Source organism: Elephantulus edwardii, unplaced genomic scaffold (assembly GCF_000299155.1).
Source record: "Elephantulus edwardii isolate Elephantulus edwardi_28Jun2011 unplaced genomic scaffold, EleEdw1.0 scaffold00089, whole genome shotgun sequence".
NCBI classification, from domain to species: Eukaryota; Metazoa; Chordata; class Mammalia; order Macroscelidea; family Macroscelididae; genus Elephantulus; species Elephantulus edwardii.
The window spans coordinates 1,755,465-1,777,509 of record NW_006399839.1 but is presented as its reverse complement, the minus strand read 5'-3'; the positions used below and the strand labels follow the sequence as shown (position 1 = coordinate 1,777,509).

Here is a 22,045-nt window from a genome sequence, read left to right as displayed (position 1 = left end):
GCTGCAATTTCTGCAAATTCATTAGCAAAGAGGTAAAATAGTAATAAAAACTTCTCTCACTCTTTACCACATGAAGGAGCAATAAAGTAGATCATACGAGACCTCCAATGACCCGGCTAAGTGTTCAGGTCAGCTCTGATCTCCAGAGCTCACTCGGCCATCCTCCGCAGTCAGTAATACCGCCGCCTGTGAGGCTGGTAAGAAGGGAACCCCTGACCCTCGATCGCTGGGCTGCTGTATGGCTTAACGTTCCAGGAGTAGCGCCTCTGTGAATAGTCCTGTCCAGTGGGACCGGGAGGAGGAATAAGGCCTCTCCGATGAACATTCGGATTCTGTGAAAAATGCCTGACTGGCTGAGGCAGCTCCTGGGTCCGCGAGGAGAAATGGCAAGAACGAGCTGGGTAGACTTGCGTGCGGTGGCCTTTATACTGAGGTCCGTAGTAAACAAACTTATTTCCAGCTTGGACTGGTTCCATGAAATGCGAGGAGTCTTCGAAGTCATCTCACCTGGATACATCAGAAGCCCAATTCCTTCTGATGGGGCCATTCTGCAGGTCTTCAATGTAATTCTTCCTTTCTATGCAATGTCCCCGGCACCTATTAAATAGTTCAATTGCATCATCTGGCCTCATGCCTTCCATGTCAATCAAGTATCTGCAGATAAGGTAGCCAGTCCTGTTCAAACCATGCGTGCAGTGGACCCCAATAAGTTTGTCATTATTTTTATTTTCCTTCAAAAACCCATTAACAGCACTTTTTAACTTAAAAATAGTGTCATCATCAGGTACCTGATGCTCAACTGTAAAAATTTTTAAGTAAGGAATAGTTTCTGGGAAATTCTCTTGGTTATAATAACATTGTGTAAACGTTAAATCAATAATCAGTCCGAGTTCTTCATTTTGTTCTTGGACTTTGTTAAAAAGATCCAGAGGAGAAAAACATTCTTCTGGTGAAAGACCCCCTTCAAAACTCTTTTTCAAAGGAACTTTGAAAGCAATGAAACGGGTCCCAGGCATCCGCCGCCCAATTGCAAGGTAGTCTTTCCACCTCTTGGGGATGCGATTCTTGCTCTTCTTTTTGGATGAAGAATGTCCAGAAAAGGCGGGTCCCCGGCCCCAGTCACCGCGGGCATGATGCCAGTGGCCCAACGCCAGCCAGGCCGCCAGGGCCAAAGCCGCCTCGTCGCAGGGAGAGAACCGGCAGCGGAAGCGGCGGCGGCCGACTCAGATTTTTTTTTTTTTTAAAGTATAGAGAAGCTTAGTGAGATTCACTTTCCCATGGAAATCGGTACCACTGTTTTTTTGGGGGGCATTAGTTACAGCTGTATTGCAGTTAATAGAGTAGTTTTCTAGCCTGGAAGGTAGCCTGATGGTTAAGTGCTCAGCTGCTAGCTGGAAGCGTAGGTTTGGACTCACTGAGTGGTTCTGTGGGTGTCATCTATTCCCCAGGGCCTTCATCCTCTGAAGCCTAGTGGGACAGCTCTGTGCTTTCATACGGAGAGTCGCTGAGCATCCCAAGTCAATTTGAGGGCACACAACAATAATCGCTTACTTTAAAAGTTGTAAGAGGTGATGGTGGAAAAGGCCTTTGCATTCAGTTGAAAGTTTCTTTTAGAAGCATGTGCGACTAGATTACTTAAGTGTTTAAAGGAAACTAATGGTTTAGGTAATCTGAAAATAGTGACTAATGAAAATTATTTTTGCCCTTTCTTTTCTCCCTCAAATTACAGGTAAATATACTCAGTACCTACTAATAATAATTTAAAAAAGAAAAACTGTCAACCCAGGCACACCTCCCCAGAAAGCACACAATACCTTGCTCTCAGGGATGAAATGAGTTGGGAAAGAAACCTTAAGTGCTCTGTGTTTTAAATAATAACAATATCAGATAACAAGGCGCTATCCTAAGGGACCAGATGATTGATTGATTGATTGATTGATTGATTGATAGGAGTCCTCTGAGTTCAGAAAAGGGTGACGCTGGCTTGTCTGTACACTGTGTCACCTACAGAAACAATTTTGAACTTTGAGGAATAAAGTAGATAAAGAGGAAGGTGAGCCCAGGTTTGGAGGAGAGCAGTGGAGAGACTTCTGGGGTGGAGAAGTTGGAGGCTTTGGCAGGGCAATGTGAGGGTGGGTTTCATTGGTGCAGAGGAGCAGCTCTGGTCCACAGGTCTCAGAGGGGCGTGTCCCCCCAGCCAGCAGCTCTCAAGCTACCTGGACCACTGCCATTTTCACCCTGTTCCTTTGAAAAAGATACTAGGCATTGTATTAGACTTTGGAAACTATAGCTCTGAAGGAATTTGCAGAGCCATGGGACAGAATGAATTCACACTATGCTTTTGGTGTGTCTTTGGAGTTTTGAGCAGTCTCCCCTTTTTAATCGCCCCCCCCAGCCCCCGCCATGCATTTATTTGAATTGTGAGATTTAAATTACATCCCCAAACTTCTGTTAGGTAATTTGAGACATGTCTGTTCTGCTCTCTGGTGAGGAATTTAATTAATTTTATTAACTATTCTGTCCCAGAGGGAGCGCTGGTGTCCTTGGTGGGTAAGAAGGAGTTGTGCTACCAGCCCAAAGGTAGGTAGTTTGAATCGATCAGTTGCTCCTGGGCGAAAGATGGGCAGTTCCCTCTTGTGTGATGTACAGCCCCTTAAAGCCCACTGGAGGGCCAGCTGCGCTTCTGTTTGGACTGATGTCACCTGACAGCAGCAACAACATTCCATCCCAAACAGGGCCACTTTTTAACCACAATTATGGTTCCAAAAGAGACTCTGGTGGCGCAGCTATTAAAGGGTTTACCTGCAAACCAAAAGGTTGGTGATTTGAACCCATCAGTCACTCTGGTGGCTGAACAGTGTGGCACAGAGCGTCTGTAAAGAACATATAATGTGTATGTGTTGTGTCTCCTTGGAAGTCTGATGGGGCAGTTCCCTTCTGTCCTGTGAATAAGAGTCAGCCGACAGCAGGGGGGAATGTCTCTATGAGATAGGTATTACTGTCACTGAAATATTGAAAATGAGAATATGGAGAGATTGACTTAAAGAAGCTAATTGTTAAGATCTAAACTAAGCTCTGCTTGATTGCATAGCCTTTGACTGTTTATTTGGACCATTCTAAGTGAGTGACCTGTAAAGAATGAAGGGGACTGAAACTTCAAAACAGTCAGTGATAGTTTGTGAAATCTTTACTTTTGTAAACAAGTCACATGACCTGAGAAGTATTACTTACAAATTACTTTATAATTATTAATATTGAATTCCCTGAATTAGAGATGAAAAAATAGTCTATACTGTTCCTAAATTTCTTTCCAGAAACCTCATGTAGAAGGCTTTTCTTAGTGTCCTTTCCACTTCAACATAGGAGTAGAGACTTAGAGATAAGAGGGGAAGTAGAAAACCTAACAAAAGGAGTCCCTGTGCTTGCCCGCAGGCCACAACCTTCAATTCCTAATTCCTGTGGTTTCCTGTCTTTACTGTTTAATTTTGAGCTCTGGTGGCCTAGTGGAAAGAAGCTTTGATGCAGTCGCAAAGGCTGCAGTTCGAGGCCATTAGCTGTTCTGCAAACAAAGGATAGGCAGTCTCCTCTTGTGCAGTAATTGCCTCTGAAAACCCACTGACGGGTCCTCTATGAATTGGTCCTGAGGCCACGCTAAACAACAACAACAACAATTTAATTTTGATTTTATACAAACTTTACCAATACAGTAATTATACCTCCCTATCTCAAGATTTATATGCAGGAAAATGACATTTTTGTAAGTGAAAATTTCTTGTGTTGAAATAAATAAATCAAGGCATAATACTTTGTTTGTGTCTTGTTAATACCACAAAGTGAGAGAGTTGATGAGGGGGAAAGGATGGTTGCCTCCAGTAAAATAGTGAATTGTGGCATTCAGGTTTTGATTCTGATGCAGTTCACTAGAAACCACTGCTGTTGAGATTCCAGTTCATAGGGATCCTCTCTCAGGTTTCTGAAGCTGTAAATCTCTGCAGGCGGGACTGCCCATCTTTCTCTCACAGAGCGCCAGATGGGTTTGAACTGCCAAACTTGTGAATAGCCACACCACACCTAACCTGCTACATCAGCGGGGCTCTTTGCAATTCATTTAGAACTTGCTAAAGAGGAAATAATTACCACTTTTCAGTTGAAGATTCCTTTTCTTGGTCAAGAAGAAAAAGAGTTCTTGTCTTTTGATTGACAGTACTTGAATCCTTTTAGCAGCTTAAAGGATACAGAGCTCGTTCTATTATATGTCTTGTCAGAGATGGTAAGTAAGAAATGTCTGTGAGTTCTTTTGTTACTTGAATCCTTGACTAAAATAATGATGAAAGTATCTTAGAATACATAAAAAGACAGTGGACCCTAAAACCTTAAATGTAATGCACATATTACCCATCTTGATAAACTGAATTCTGTTCCTAATGATTTAATATAAATCTGCAAAATGTCTTTATATCACTTAGCATTTTAGAAAAGAATGTTTCCTACATTTAAGAATTTTAAATATAAAATTTTAAAATCAGGTCACTTTTTTTTTTTTTTTAACTTCTGAGTCAGTTTAAATAGTTGAAGGAAATGAATCAGCCAAGTGAGAAAGACAAAGAGGCCTGTTAAGTTTTAAGGAAAGAAATAAAGATCAGAAACCAAAGCTAAATTTATCTTTTATCTCTAGTAATTCCTTTCTCTAGGATCATTAAGAGCATTTTGAATTAGTGCAGAAGATATTAATTTCTGTCCTATAATTATGTAATCATTTAAGATTAGATAAAAAGTAATGTCTTAAGGAAATTTAAAGATTCTTATCTGATACTAATTTTCATAGTCATTTCATTGCTACTTGGAGAATTCAAAAGAAAACAAATTTGGTCAAATTGTGAATTTTATCACCATGGTGTATTTTCTCATACTTAACCCCGTTTTGACCTAAGACTCTACCAATGTAGAGAACCATTACAAATAAACAAATATTATTGAGTCAATTAGAATATGAATTATTTGAGATGTAATTTGTCACTGTGTGTCCTGCAGCCAGTTTTCAGTGCTCTTTTGATGAGAGTCCTCAATTCTTCAGTTGTACTTGCTGTTTTTATGTTGCTCTATGAAAACCTCATGGCCATCAAGTTGATTCGCATTCAAAGAGACTGTATAGGACAGGGTAAAATTGTCCCATCGGGGCTTCAATGCTCTAACTCTCTGGAGAAGCAATCATGGAGGTTGTTCTTTGGAAAGGGACATCATGCTTGGAAAGTGGAGGGAGGGTTGGCAGAAGAGAGGCTAGGAAGACCCTCAGCCAGATGGACGGACATAGTGCTTGCTGCAGTGGGTTTGCGTGTCAGAGATGATTGGGACGGCTCAGGACAGGATAGGCTTCAGATCTGTGGTTCAGTGTCACTGTGGGTCATATTCTACTCGACAGCACCTAACAGCAGCATCACTATGCTGTCGTTGTCATAACTGGAGTGCTGAGGAATTGATTTTTGTTCATGGACACCCCATGTGATAGAGTAATACGATCACATAGGTAGGGTTTTTCGTGGCTCTGATATTTAGTAAGCTAGTCACCAGGTCTTTTTCCTGTGGGTGAGCTTGAACCCTACTACTTTTTAATTATCAGCCTAACACACAACCATTGTCCCCAAGGATCCTGTCATTCGAGTTTGTGTTACCCTCTACAGTGGGAACACTGACACAGCTTTAAGATTAAGAAGAGCCAAGGAGAGTTGATGCCTTCTGCCAACCCTTACTGAACTGTGCGTGTCTTTTCTCACACAGTTAAAGCTGTGTTGTGCTTGTGTGTGTAGATTTTTACACCTCAGGTCCCACAGTATAGGTCATTCAGATCTGAATTGGAAACTTCTTTCTACTCCTTCTTAACTAAATGACCTTTGGCCGGTTTGACTTAAACATTTTACCTATTTTTTTTTTTTTTACTATCACCCCAGAGTATAGATGCTACTATAATCAGAGTTATATGTATATAGCAAAGTATACATACATAGCAAAGCACTGAGAAATTGCTTTGTAAAATAAACACTCAGTAAATAATAGCTACTATTAGTAATTATTCCCCTGGCTTCCAGGCCTGCCTACTTATCTGTCTTTTGTTTTTTTTTAAATTTTATTTTATTATTTTTGTGTGCGTGTACTGTCAAATCAGATCTGACTGGTACTGGAGGAGATTGCCCCTCCTTCCCCGGCAGAGCATCTGGTGGATTTGAACCGTGCACCTCTGGGATTGTAGTTGCAGCTTCTTGCCACTAGGCCACCAGAGCTCCCCTTTATCTGTCTTTTGTAATAGATTCAGAATGAAGTCATTGCTTATCCCAGGGAGCAGCTGGTGGACTTGAACCACCTGCCTTGAGTTGGCAGCACAATATTTAACTCTGAATCCTTAAAAAAAATGCTCTCAGCCCAACTTCACTGCTAACTTCTCCCATTAGCTTCTTGATTCTACAACCAAAATGGTCTTTTCCAAAATTTTATGGAAGTTTCCATAAAAATCTTTTGCTTTTTCTCTGGTACTGTATCTTTATTTTGTTATTCTTTGACTGTGATTTTAATTTTCTCTTAGAATATAACTTCCTTGTTGTTAGTAAGAATAAGATTTTAAACAAAAATAGTATATTATTATATGCTTTAACTTAGAAAAGATCTTGGACTCATCCACAGGCTTATCAAGACAGTAATGATGGGGGAGCTCTGGTGGCCTAGTGGCAAGAAGCTGCACTGCAATCCCAGAGAAACACGGTTTGAATCCACCAGATGCTCTGCCGGAGAAGGAGGCGCAATATCCTCCTGTACCAGTCAGATCTGATTTGACGGTACACACACACAAAATTAAAAAAAAAAAAAGACAGTAATGATAAGGCTGACCTGTATTACTTATGATACTATCTTTTTACTGAAATGCATTTGTCATCCTCATTTGATCAAAACATAGTGAACTCTATTACTTAGGGATGAGTTATTCTTGTTACACTTACCTGTTAATTTTTCATACCTGCATGGGCCCCCTCTCCATTCAATATCCTGTTCTGTCTCCCGCTTTCCCTGTCTCAGGGACGTAAGTGGTGGTTGTGTACCATCAAATAGGAACTGACCCATAGCTGAGCCTTCACCATGGGTTTTCTGAAACATTTAATCACAAAGAAGAAGACTGCCCATCTTTTCCCATGAAGCAGCTGGTGGATTTGAACTGTGTGCCTAGGCTGCCAGAGCTCACTACAGCTCCTCACTAGACCATGATGACCTACTGGTTAAAAGTTTTGTTGCAATCTCAAAAGCACGTGGTTCAAATTTACTAGTTTCATGGGAAAGGATGGGCACTCTCCTCCTGTGCAGTTACTGCCTCTGAAAACCCACCAGAAGGTCAGCTGTAAGTTGGTTCTGACTTGACAGCACACACCAACAAAAGCATAGTATATGGAATTTGCTTACAGAGACATGAGGAAGTAGTAACACTGGCTTTAGCAAAACAAGAGAAGAATGGTAAATTTTTCAAAATGGTGTAATGCAAACCAGAGACAGCCACAGGATTAGTGATTCTTGTTCTTAGCTGGTTGACATTTGAGAGTGAATGATGATTTCCAACTTTTCCCCACAAAAATCACAATTGATTTAACACCATTTTAGAATGACACCAAGACATTTTTCTCAATAGATTATAAAGAATTAATTCCTACTCCATAAAATTTTACTCCATAAAATCTCAGAGCAGTTTTCCCATTAGTAAATGTCTTTAGCTTCTGTCTCCTGCAGAACTGTGCAGATGCCTTTAGACACTAGAATTAGATTCTTGGCCCACTTAAAGACCCATTTCCAGTAATATTTGTCTTGACAGTATTCCTTCTCATGCTTTGTATTTCCTAAGGACTTTCATCATCCTTCTGGTGTAACCTCTTATTCTATCCTGGGTATCATATCATCTCATTGAGCTTAAAAGACAAGTCACACAATGAATGACTGGAAACCCTAAGTCTCTGTAAACGTTCATTAAAATTAATTAAAAAAAAAATCCTGGGGAAAAAAAAAGACAAGTCACTCCTGGCTTTGAATTCTAATCTTCACCTCCCACTGATTGCCTTCCTTTCATTGTGCATGCTGTTTAACCCTAGAAAACTGTCCTTTGTTTCTAGTTTTGTGGCACAAGATTTAAGATGGTTAGTTAAGCACATAATAAACATTATGTTTCCAAGCCAGAAAGCTATACCATTGCTGCTGTTAAAGTGAGAGACAAACTGGAATTAAATTGTAACTTTTGGACATTTGATCTGTTAATATTTCTAGCACTTAAAGACCTGCATGTGCATTTTCTCTTTTATTTCTGGCCTTTGTGTCTCATGTTGGCTTCTCAGTGCTATCTCCTTTGATAGTTATACTTTGTTGCCATTTATCATTACTTTTCACTTGGGATCCTTTAGCCAACTGTTATTCTTCAATGACAGTTAATATGTAGACTAGTTAGAATTAATTCTTCAATTGTAATTTTTAAAGAGACTGAACAGACTATTCACTTCCCTTATGGGAAAAGTTAACTTGGATTTAAACTAAGTAATAGTTCATGGAATTGGTTTTATCCCCCCGCCTCGGTAAAACATACCTCTGTTCCTTAATCTTACAATAGTTATTTCTTTAGTCTGTGGTATTGCTTAGATGTTGAAGAATCAACACAAAACCCATTTCCTTAAGATTGGACTGTACGAACCGTTGTCTTTATACTTCACATGTTTTTAAGTGTGTGATTTATGAACACCTTCTACCATATGCATTTTTTATTGTTAAATATTTGAAACAGCATTTCTATTAAGTTTGAAGAATATACATTTCTTCAACTGTAAGTGTAAATAAGTGACTCTATCTTGGTATCTATAAAAAGAGTTGAGAGAACCACTTAAAGCAAGGGAGAAGACGACATCTTCTTTAAAGTAGGTTGTGTTTTATTCAGGGAGAAAAGTCCTTAGCTGATTTTACTACTTTTGTATTAGTCAGGCTTGGCTTGCTGCCACTAGTTATTAGGAATGTCTCAGTGGTGTTCATTCTTAATTTCTCATTCAATACATACATTCCATTTGGAGGGAGTTTAGTATTAATGATCATTGCCTGTTACATGTGTACACAGAGAAATTTTGTAGCGGGCAGACTTGCCTAATCAAATTTTGGTGAAATTGTTATGTCAGTTTTCAGATCGTGTGCATCCTTTCACAAACTGCATGTATTGCAAGCCTGCTCAGTACCATTCCAGCAGAGCTGCACTGGACTCTGTGTCTGTAATGAGTTAGCTCTCAGGGTCAGAATTTTAGCTTTCTTGGCATCATATCCTGAAAGAATATAGTTATAAGTCAGGACTAAGGATTTAAAAAGGCTAATGCAGTGAAAAAACAAAAAATCTTCATGTTACCATGTTATTAAATTGAGGTTTACCATAGTATTTCATTTTACAAAGAAATAATTCTTCACATTGCAGTGTGTAATACTTGTGTTTCTGTGTGTCTCACACATACACATCCCCCTGTGCACATACGTACACATACATTCACAAACACACCCCCCTCCCTCCCAAAATTCTGTTTGTTTTATATTCTTCTTCATTAAAAAAATTGCTTAAAATCCACTAAATTATTTTATTTATGACCCTTGCTCTTTGAAGAACCTTGTCTTAAAATATTAAATCTCCAGAGCTTTTCATAATCTGTGCTCGTTTGTTCATTTGTAGTAGTAAATGAACTAAAATTCTGCTTTGTTTGGGGCGAAATAGAATGTCCATGCATGTTTTATTTTTAGACCCCCGCACAGTACTGTTAGAAGTGCCTGGTTTAGATATTTGTAAATCTTCAATGAAAGCATTTCTTTAGAAATGTAAATTAGAGGTTTTGCCTGTGATTATGGAAAATAACACAAACCAATCCCATACATCATTCACTTTTTCTTAACTCTTCAGATGATTAATATTCTACCATTTCTTCTGCTGTGGCAAGGCTTTAAGTGCTTTTTCTGAGGGAAAAAAAGCTATCTGTCAAAGGTAGGACAGTTACAGTCAACATTATAGAAATTATATGATATATTCAAGATCGATGCCTTCCCCCCCATCTAATAGACGCATGCCCGTAAAAGTGACTGTATTTAAATTCTTTTAATGAGAAGGATTTTGGTCATGGGAAATGTGTTCATCCTTATTGGTTTATAAGCAATTATTTCCACTTAATGCTTTTAACAAGAATGACATCAAAGCTGAGCCTCTTCCAAAGGAGGCAGAAGCTAAAAATAAAGGTGGTTTCAGTTGTGTCTTTGTTTTAGTCTGAATTAGAATGTGCTGGAAATAGTAACATTCTGCACTTGAGAAATATGTTAGAAATGTAACCTGTTCCTGTCAGCATATGTCTCATCTAAAAAGTGTTGCTCTCATTCTGAAAATCCGAGATTTTTGTTTGATAGCAAGGCATAAAACAAGCCGGTCATTTTCATTCTGCTAGAGTGCAAATGTCTTATTGTAGCATACTTCCTTTGTAGTCAATAATTATGCAGGCTCTGATATTGAGACATTAGCTGTTTCCTTGGGAACAAGGTTTAAGTAGAGAAAATACAAGAACACTAGAATATTGTTGTCTGTCCTCAATTTAAAAATACTATTTAAAACAATAATTTAAGAATAGGACTCTGTAATAATACTGACTGACTGTAACATCATATGCTGCCTTCATGTCCCAATTTAAAAGCATAGTGAAAAAACAACACATAAAATGTGGATCACAGCCCATTTGTCTGCCATTATCCAAATAGAAAGGAGAGGGGAACAAAAAGCCAAATCTTCATTTTAATCTATAGATTAATTTATCTCTGAAACTTTACCAGCTAGAGAATGTATCCATATGGTATCACACATTAGTCTACATGTGTGTAAAATGTGTTTAAATATATTTTCCTTTCCATTTTCACTGTCACATTTTAATCTAAGTTTTTATCACTTTACTCTGAGCTCTTTCATTTGAAACCAAAGTGTTTTTATTTCTTTGTTTCTCCTTATACATCACTGCTGTATCTATCCTGTATTATCCCCTCCTGCCCCCCTTCTGGTCTCTGGTTGCGTACATCTCAGGGTTAAAGACACTAATAGGTGTGGTTCACTGCAAAGACCAGTTCTCTTACTTTCCATTCTAGTTTCAAGCAGTAGGAAGGGATTGAATCATACTGAATTAGGTTTTCACCCAGGGTACAAACCTGCATGATACCCAGTGGATTTAGAGTTAACTGCTGTTATGAATATGTTCCTAATTAGTGCCCACTTCATTCCTCCGTAATAGTAATGATGAATGGACAGAAAACTTGATGCCTTTGAGCTGTGGTGTTGAAGAAGAGCATTGCCAAAAGAGTAGATAGGATGGTCCTGGAGATAGTGCAACCAGAATGTGCCTTGGGGGGAAAGATGACAAAGCTTTGTTTCACATATTTTGAGCATGTTCTCAGGAGAGGCCATTCCTTGGAAAGGGGCATCCTGCTTAGAATTGTGGAGAGCAGGCAAAAGTAAAGACAACCCTTATTGAGATGGCTTGACACAGTGACTGCAGCAGTGGGTTCAAGCATGTCAGAAGTGTTGAGGATGGCACAGAGCATTCCGATCTGTTCATAGGGTAGCTGGGAGTTGACAGCACCTAACAACAACAACAACAACAACAGCAGCAAAATAAATCTAATTTCCCAGTTGTTAATACAGTAGTAAATATTCCTAAGCAAGTATAGGCCTATTCACTCAGTGATTTCACCAGGCCAATCAAACAGATGAAACGCAGAAAATCCAATGCTGAAATAAAAGCATATGCAGTGGCTGTAATGACCCCATCTAGCCTTTCAATGCTATTGACAGATCGACTCGAGGTGGGAGGGGTGCAGGAAGAGAGTAGACGTAGGGACAACATTATTAGGAACTCTTAACTTCTCTGTGTCTAGATGGAATGTCAGACTCTGGACAGAAGGACAAGAGCAGAGTGCTAGGAAGTGAGGACTCAGAGTGACTCAGGAGAACCATGGTGGCTCAGGAATGGGGTAAGATTCATTATAAAGCTGTCCCTAGATTCTGAAGGCCCTGAGAATTGCTTTGGGAGTTGTCTCCTATATTACCATCAGCTTATTTCTTTATTGTACTGTGCCTTCCAGTCAGAACTGACCCATCAGTGACCCTCTAGTAGATTTTTAGAAGCAGTTACGGAAGGAGATTGCCTGTCCACCTCTCATGGAGCAGGTGGTGGATTCACACTGGGTTCCTTCAGGATTGCAGTAGGGTTTCTTAGCAGTAGGCCACCAGACAGTAATACTTTTCTTTAGTAGTTTTCATCACAAACACTACTTGTGTTGCTAACCGAAAAGGTTGGCACTTTGAACCCATCAGCCACCATGCAGGAAAAAGATGTAGCAGTTTTGATTCCAGAAATATTTCCCTGGGAAACCCCAAGGGACAGTTCTGATCTGTCGTACAGGATCTCAGTGGCAGTGGGTTTTGATATGGTATTAAAAACATTTCCTTTGTACTAGATAACGAACCTATGTATACTGTTGAATTAAGGAAACCCATTAGTAAAGTAATATCAAAGCAATTGTATTTTTCCCTCTCAACAGCTTTTTAATTTAAATCTGTAGAACAATTTAGCTAGATATTTTTGTCTTTATTTTTTTCTTATTGCTTGTCAGATGCTTAACTTGGTGGGTGGCTTAGTTGAGTGTTGAGTAAAGAAAGGCATTTTTTAAAAAAACAACTTTGTATTTAATTAACCATACACAGATGGAAATGAGAGAAATACTATACTGATTTCTCCTGCTATTAAAATTCCACTACAAGAATTTCCCTTCTGAGTTGGAGCAGATATGTTTATTTAATTATAGTTCCATATCTTGCTACATATATTAGTAGTTAAAATGTTACAATATATAAAGTACTGTTGCATTTTTTGAGGAGTGTTAAATTCTGTTTAACAAAAAGAGAACAGAACATAAAACAAAGTCATTTAATCCCAAAACTTCTTTTTCATAATCTTTCCAGCTCTTAGTTTCACATGTAGAATTACTTACATCCATTCTTCTTTGGCTCTTGCATCATTTTTCTTGACTGACATTCATCATTTTCAGTGCTGACATTCCATAGGCTTGTGTTTAGGTTTGTTCTTCATATTGATTGTTGCTAATAAAGAGCTTCATGCTGGAGTCTGGAGTGGGCTGCACAGCTAGCTGCGGGCAGCTTGTCTCTGGCAGGTCAGATCCGTTGACGGCTCTGCGGGAGAAACATAATCAGTCTTCTCCTATTAAGGTCTTTAGCCACAGAAACTCAGTGGAGAGCCAGCCAGAGTCTGAATCCACTGAGTGACAGTAAGTTAGAGAATTGATAATTGTTTCTACTTTGTTATATAAGAGAATGGTTAGCTTTTCACTCTGTCTGAGTGATCACCACCTTTTAAGATACAGATACATGACAGAGTTGATCTATTGTGTTTTGATTGAGACATACTGAATTGAACATAACAAAAACTAATAAGATACTCAATGCCTTTTAATGTTAGATACTCTATTTTTTAATGTTAGCTTTACAAAGAAAATAGTTTATAGACTCACATGTTCTTAGGCAGTAGTTTCTCTTCAGAGTAGATTTTTAACCTTGTTAAAAATGGCTGATTTCTACATAATGTTTAATTGCTTACCTATAATCTACCTAGTATGTCTTGTTATTGGTGATTTTTAAATGCTGGTTTAAGTATTTTTGTATATTCATAACTTCAGCCATCTTATCAAGGGGAGACATTCCTTGGAGAAGGACATCATGCTTGGAAGGGTTGAGGGTCAACACGAGAAAGGCAGATGCTACAGCAGTGGGGTCAGATGTTTCGGAGTTGGTGAGGTTGCCTTAGGACAGGGCAAGATTGAGAGTCAGTGTTGGGCACTTAACAGCTACGTAGAACTGAGTTGTTATTTTGTCTTTAAGCTCCCTAAAGTTGACTGCTGCTGCAGTGGCGGTGATGGTGTTGTGTGCCATTGAGTCGGAAGTGACTTGTAGCTGACCGACCAGTGGATTTGGCAGTAAATTACAGGGGAGGAGACTTCCCATCCTGTCTCATGGAGCAGCTGGTGGATTAGAACTGCCTGCCTTTGGCTTGGCAGCACAACTCTACCACCAAGCCACTAGATACAGTAACATTAAATTAGATCCATTATAGATACCTTTTTGGTAGTTGTAATGCTTATTGTGTTAATTATTTAAAAATCTGATGTCTTGATATAGATCAAATAATGTGAAATGTGAGGTGTGCAGCAGAGCATTTCCCCTCTTATGTACCGTCCCCAAGCATGCTCTGCCTCAGGTTTCATGCCACGCCATGATTTTCCAGTACTCAGTGCCCACCAGTGCATACGTAGTCAGTCACAGCCTCCTAAGGAAAGGGAGCAGGAACTTCGCATGTTTGTGACCTGAAGTCCCACCCAGAAAACTGACTAACATCTGACTGAAGAATGATGGGAGGCTGTTGGTGAAAGCTTAGCTTGATAGAAAAGCTGAGAGAGTGTGTTTGGCCAGGCGTTCACTTGGTATCTCAGTTAGACTAATTTGTATACTTGAAAGAAGAGAAAGACATGCCATTGTTAAAAAGGACAATACTGAGCATTTTATAATGCTGTTTTGGACACCACACTAAACTGAATCCATAAAGGGCATGTAGCATTTTTCCTATGGGGATTTGTAGTCCTGGAGATACAGTCACTGTATCTAAACAAACGTGAACAGATGACCTGTCCCCTACCCCTTGGTGTATAACTTAGATTACTATGTTTTGTAGAACTCTTTGGGTTTGTTCCTGGTACTTGTAATCCCTTAAGTCAAGGGAAAGGAGATGGTAGGGTGTGAATGGACCCACACAGGCCTGTACCAAGCACAGTGGAAACAACAGGAGACCCCTCTTGCTGCTGTAGTTGGTGAGCCAGTGGAACTTCACATCCTAAGAATGAGCTGATAGATTTTGATGATGAACTTGGGTTCACTTTTTAAAAACCTTGCAAGTCTGCTGTTCTGTGCTGAGCTATAAAACACACTGAAGATTGGTGTGCTTTCCAAATGTTTCTTTGATGTGACTATTTTGGGAATTCATGAGGAATGACACATAACATTTTTCTACTTGATTATTTGTAGGCCATACATGTCAACTAAATTCTCCAAGGTTGTCACAGTTCACATGCCCAGAGAAATGCCCCTTCAGCTTAACAGTCAATGTAGTGAGGGTTTTGAACCTGCGTTCTGATGGTCTCTGCTCTTCCAACCCAGCAGTACCACCTGTCTACCACAGCCACTCTTCCTCCCCCTGGTATCAGGGCAGATTGGAAACTCTGGCTGTTTGATTTCTCTGCACTGGTGTGACATGAACATAGAGCTAATGCTCACCATGTGTGTCCCTTCCTTTGGAATTGTTTGAACTGGCAGAGTTCCTGAGTCAGCAACGCATTCGCTTATGCCAGACACACCAACTCCATTTGTAATGCTGAATCTACATGGAAACGTAATCAGTTAAGAAATTCCTGCAGCCTCTTCCTGTGGACCATTTGAAAAGTGCTTATGTTTGCTTTGAAATTTCTGAAACTAAATCATGCATTTGTAATCCATGATATAGCCACGAAAATACAAAGTTGACTTATTTTTTTGTGGTGAACAGAGTGCAGAGATGACAAGTGAGACAGTTTCCTTGCCCTTGAAAGTGAAATGTAAAAAGAGAGAGAGAGAGAAGTGGTGTGTAGCACAGTGTTATTGTTCTTAAGCATTTGAACTCTTCATGCTTTCTCAACACATTTTTTTTTTGGAAAAAAAAATTCCCTTTTGGGGAAAATGTATTCATTTTATTGTTGAGAATATAGAGAGCAAAACACTCACTGATTCAGTGTTGTTCCATGGACAGTACAGTGACATTGATTACATTCTTGAGGTTCTGCAACTGGAGAAAATACTCTTAAAGCCCAGACATCTGCTTTGCATGTAGTGGTAAGAATCTTTAGACGACACATGAATGTTGAATTGAATTAACGCTATTAATTAGGCTCCAAGTTGTTCCAGGGAAAGGACACAGCTTTGTGGCAAGGTGCCAAACACATGGCCTTTTGAATAAAACCCATGCTTTTTCTGTTCCTTCTCCCCTCTCCCACTGTTTGAGCATCATCAAGTCATTCTGCTGTGGGATGGGATGGGAGAGGACTTGGCCAGTGGTGGAAAAAAGGGCTGTGTTTTTCCCTGGAATATGCATTTTGGACTGGTTCAAAACAAACAGAGACACACACGCGCACATCCTCTGCTAAGCCAGATGAGGGGTGCCCTGCGCTCCAGGTTTTACTTGCCTGTTTTAATTAAGGAAATGACGACACATGTACTGATTATGCTAACATGTTTTAGAGCATGCTCTACTTTCCGTATTAGATTTCTCTGATAATGCATTTCTTTTTCTATTACCAAACATGATTAATGTGCCACATAGTGTTAACTGTGCTCTTTCCCCAAAGACATCAAATGGGAGGCAGCATGTAGAAGCTAAATTATTCGGAGAGGAGTCAGTGATTGATTTAAATATAAAAGGATTAATTGGTCCCCGAACCAGACTATTAAACTGTACTGTGATCCTGACTGAAAGTGGAAGAATTACAAGTGCATTGCGTAGAATAAATTAATACATTTTTCATGCCTTTAATCCTTTTTTCGGTATTGCTTTGCTTATTGTGGTTTTATGTACTGCGCTCTATTGTGTGCTTAATTGATGCAGAAGGGATGTAGTGTATAAAGATTAGATGGGGTGCCAGGGGTAGAACCATCCATTGAGTTTAAAGGTGGGGCTCCTGTTCCAGAGGCGCTGAACACATCTCCACAGAATGAATATTCCTGGGAACACTACCAGTAATGACCCCAGGCATGGCACTCAAGTGTTTACTGAATGGGAAATTTATAAGTTTGCATTCTGCAGGGACAGTGCTGAAGATGAACATCAGCTAACAGTGGGTAAATACAGCTTTTATCCTCACGAGAACTGGATTGTGACTTTAGTCTTGAGGGCAAACACTATGATAACGCCATGCCCAGAGAAGATTTTCTTCTTTTTATAACTATTTCTATTCAAACAGTATTGATTTTCTCATTCCAACTCAAATCTGCCAGGATGTTGCTCTTCAGGGTTATCAACTCGTGTCTCCTTTCCAGTGAGCATATATTTGTGTTTATTTAACTCTGTATATTGCTCCTTTTATAACCAGGTATTCATGTAAGCTCTGCTTTGAAATAATAACCCTGGTAATAAAACGAGAGCAGGAAAGTTCAGTCGAGCTGATGGAGTTAAGAATTTGTGTGTTTGTGACTTTGCTAACAATGGAAATGTCAAGTTTCAGAATGTAAACTTCTCTTTGCCCTGTCATGCCACATCTTTCCCTTATAATTTGATGTGCCTTGCCTTTCAGTATTCTGTCTGCTTCTGAGTAATCAGGCCATATGAAATATTTTAAAACAGGAGTAACTTCTCCGACAGTTGAGATACAGACTCGTTCAAGTCTCAGGACTGAAGGTGCCATTGAAGGTCATCTTGTCCGTTAGCCCTGCTCATAGCTGTGTCTCTTCTACTACACCTTCAGGAGTAGCATGAGTTGCCTTTTGGGGGCAGCTTTTCTCCCCTTTTCTTTAAACAAACCCTGTTAGGAAGTTAGGCTGCATGATGAATTGCAGTGTATTTTTCTGTAATGTGTGCCTCATTGGTGGCTGACCTATGTGCATGAGCCCTCTGGTGGACCCTGAGCTGTTGGCCAGTATGTTGCCACGTTTTAGTCAGTGTGTACAGTTGATAGTTGCCACAGTTGAGGAGGGCATGTACTATTTATTCTAGCCTTGATTGTCAAATGCAGTACTGAGCAAAGTAGTCTACATGGCGTGGTGTACACACGTATGACTTGCGTGCTACAGATGGTTAGCTATGTGTCATGAGTCATCTCATCTCTTGATCTTATATCTCCAGTTTCTTTGATTGTTCTTTGGTGGTTTTATATTCTTTTGGTCATTTTTTGAATGTGTTCCAGTTTGCTTAATGGCCTTTCTAAGTGTGACATCCAGAATGAAGCTGAACATGTCCTGACTAGCACAGAGCAAATTCAGAACAAATCACTAGCTTCCTTGTTCTTTATTATTGGTGGTTTTAGACGAGCTTCTGTCCCAGTCTATCTGTTGTATGGGGCAGACGATTGTTAGAAACAGTGAATCACCAGGTGTCTTCAGCGAGGTTCTCTAGGGAAGCAAACCCAGCGAAGCATGTGTGTTTCCACACTCCACATCCCCCGCCCCCCAACATGTTGATTTATCTCATTGAAATAACTCCTGTGGTTGTGGAGTTTGCAAGCCCCAAATTCATGGAGGAGGCTTCAGACTAGAAGCTTCTCCTGACTCACGTACAGAAGCTGACAGATCTGCAGTTCACTGGCCAGATGACAGGCTTTTGGTTCATGGAACTGCAGAAGCTGGCAAGATCCAAAATCAGCAGGTCATATGGCAGGCTGCTAACTCAAGTGCCAAGAACTGGAGGCCAGAAAATCATAAGCTGGATGCAGGATCCCGAGGGGTGCCTTCTCCCAACATCCATGTACCTGTTTTGGATGCAGGTCACACATCAAAGAAACGATCATTTTGTCCCAGTAAGGCATTGTCTTGAGTAAGATCATGACCTTTTGTAAAAAGTGCACATTTTGTAAAAATGTGACTCAGGGAACCCAGATTAATCTTGTCTTAGTAACAAATGAAGTTAGAATTAAAATGTAAAATTACATAATATCACAAGATAGAGGATAATTATATCAGATTGCAAATGAAGGACAATACTGGGAATCTTGGTCTAGCCAACTCTGGTTTTTAAGTCACACAAGTTTGTTTGATTTGAAAAGCAGACTCCCAGGGGAGTCAGTTTATCACCACTAGCCATCTTTTTAAAAAAACCTCACCACCATTGAGTTAAAACTGAATCACAGCTGACCTCCAGCAGATTTTTGGGGAAGCTGTAAACTGTACAAGAAGAGATTGCCCATCTTTCTCTTGAGGAGCTGCTGATGGCACCACACCTTTCTAAGGATTAACCAGTTCTGTTACTCTGCCTTAGAATAGCCTTCAGGCCCTTGGCCCATTACATTTAGTTTTCTTGTATCCTCAGCTAAAAGTGCCTCTGGTGGGTGGTTGGGGAACTTACACATAAGTTGTATTTGAATTTTAGCTTAATGCCAGCTGCATTATTTTTTACTGTTCCATTTTCCCATTAGCTGTACTTTGTTTCATTTAACCATTTGTTTAAAATGTGATAATAATAAAATGTATTATGAAATAGTATTTTTTGTTTCTTTTTCATATGTCTTTGTGAGTGTAATGTTAAAAATGTCTAGCTTCTTAAATTAATAATACTTATCTTCGAGTACGGGGGGAAAATAGTTGGGGCTCTCTTGAAATAATATTTATTCAGATAGCTCTGTAGTAGTTGTGTGTAATTGAATTTTTACTACAGGCTTTCTTAGAAGTTTCATTTTGTAAATGCACATTCAGTTACTTTTTTGAATTTTATTTGACTCCTCCTTGATTTCTAGAAAGATGTTCAGTCTCCTCCTGTACAATTTGCAGTCTCTGAAAATTTGCTAGAAGTCAGCTGTTAGTTCTGACTCAATGGCAATAAGCTAAATTTGACTTGACTTCTGGAACGGTTAAAAGAAAAAAGTTAGGGTTATCTAGCTACTTATAGTTGGTCCCACTTTTTTTCTTTTAAATATATGCATTCCTCTCATGATGAGGTTCCAAAGGCAAGGATATTAAATGTAAAGAGGTTTTATGCAGAGGTGGATGCCATTACACTGCGAAGCATGGCCTAGCTAAGTGGACAGATAAATACTGGTTTATAGGAGTGCAGTTTTTCTGTCTCACCTTGTACCTTGGTGTTCATTATTGCTGGAAATATGTCATTAATTTGCAGAATACTCAGATAGTAGTTTTGTTGTGAGAAGTTGCATTGCAGTCCCAAAGGCACATGGTTTGAGGCGACCAGCTGCTCTGTGGGAGAAAGAGGGGCAGTCTCCTCCTGTACCATTAACTGTCTCTGAAAACCCACCAGAAGATAAGCTATAGATCACTTCCAACTCTACGGTAACAACAACAGCAACATTTATCAGAATATATTGGATAGAGGAAAAAGTATATTGAATTCAGACTGAAGAATGCCTTTCTACCTTTTCAGAAAATGGATTAATATTTTCTTAACCAAATCCAACAGTTTATAAAGGGTAATATAAACGTTCATTAGACATTTTTATTTAAAATAATTGCCCTAATTCCATAAAGACTTTTCATTGGCTTCAGAGAGGTTATTTTAGAGCTCTGAATGGATTTGAGAATTAAGTTGAGTCCTTTGATGGACATAGAAAATATTTATTATTGTATGATTGGGTACATAAGAAGTGATGCATGGATGACGTGAGCATTGGAGGACTTCACTATGGGGGGAAATGGAACCTTGTGTTAACACTTGTGGGCAGGCTACTGTCAGTGTGCTAGCTTTTCTGTATTAAGCTGTAAGTTAGGTTTTTTACTTAAAAAACATGTTCGTATTGTGTAAATTATGTGACAGTCCAAAAACAGCCTCTAGCCTGAGACCAGAAGCACTAAGTGGTGCCTGGTTATCTCTATGACTAGTCACACAATAGAAGTTGTCCTGGATAGAATAGGAAGAAGATGTAGAACACAACTCAAATTCATTCAAAAAACATGAGGCTTTGGGCTGCTAGACACTGGAGGAGACCCTGAAACTGCTGCCCTCTTGTTATTGTTAAGTGCTGGCTTATTGACTGCGACTATGAACAGCAGATCTGAGCCGTGCCCAAGCATGCACCATCCACATGAGGTCAGTATGCTGGGGTTCACTGTTACAGGGTCTGTGTCAGTGCATCTAGTTGAGAGTCTCCCTCTCTTTTGCTAACCCTCCCCCTTTCCCAGCATGAGCAGTTTTTCTAAGGGCTGGCCTCTCCTGACAAACAACACTCCCGAAGTATGTGAGAGGAAATTTTACCATCTTTGCCTCTAAGGATCCCCTGGTTGTTCTACTTCCAAGACAAACTGAACTGAAGTGCTAAGGCTCATTTTAACCTGGAGCAGAAGCCACACCTGGAGGTCCCCTTCGAACCAAATTCTAGATTGTTTTGTAAAATAAACAATAGAACCTGAGAGCAGAGTGCTTCTTAGGAAAGTCATGTATATAGAACCAAAAGGGGTAACATTTCCCCCAAATCAAAGATGTGAAGGAAGGAAAGAGGGAAACAGGGAACCAAGGATGCAAATAGGGAGAGTACTGACACCTCTCCAGGGTATCAGCGGTATCAGAGAGCAATTCGTGTATAAATTGTTGAACAAAAAACGAATTTGCTCCTAAACGAATTGTCACCTAAAAGTCAGATAAATAAAAATGAGCATATCATGTTGCTGTTAGGTGCCATTGAATTGAGTACAACCATAGGGACCATGTGAACAGCCAACCTAAACCCTGCCCTATTCTGTACCAGCCTCGTCATCTCCGATACCCTAGAGCCCGTTGATGAAGTCCAGCTCTGCAATACATAGCAGGTGATTGAGAAGACCATGGCCTGAATCAGGTGCACTTTAGTCTTCAAACTGACATCATTACTTCACCGTACTGGAGAGGTCCCTGACAACAGACTTGCCCATTATAGTATGTCACATGATTTCCTCATTGCTAGTACCAAGGATGTTGATTGTTGATCTAGGCAAGATGAAATCATTGAGAGCATCAATCCTTTCCCCATTTATCCTAATGTTGGGTATTGGTCCTCTAGTGAGGACTTTTGTTTTCTTGATGTTGGGATGCAATCTGTAATGAAGGATGCACAGTCCTTGATCTTCTCTAGCAAGTATTTCAACCCTCTTTTAGCAAGCAAAGTTGTGTCATCCGTGTAACGCAGGTTATTAATGAGTCTTTTTCCAATCCGGATGCCACACTCTGCTTCCGAGAGCCCAGCTTTGTGA

At 39.7% G+C, this 22,045-nt stretch overlaps 1 protein-coding gene and 1 pseudogene across 1 annotated transcript in view; one reads left to right on the top strand and one right to left on the bottom strand.

Annotated features, from left to right (window-relative positions):
• The window catches only part of MED13L (mediator complex subunit 13-like), a 295,915-nt gene that overhangs the window by 188,110 nt on the left and 85,760 nt on the right, over positions 1 to 22,045 (top strand). The gene's annotated exons all lie outside the window — the stretch shown is intronic.
• LOC102854828 overlaps positions 171 to 22,045 on the bottom strand; it is a 27,019-nt pseudogene continuing 5,144 nt past the window's right edge.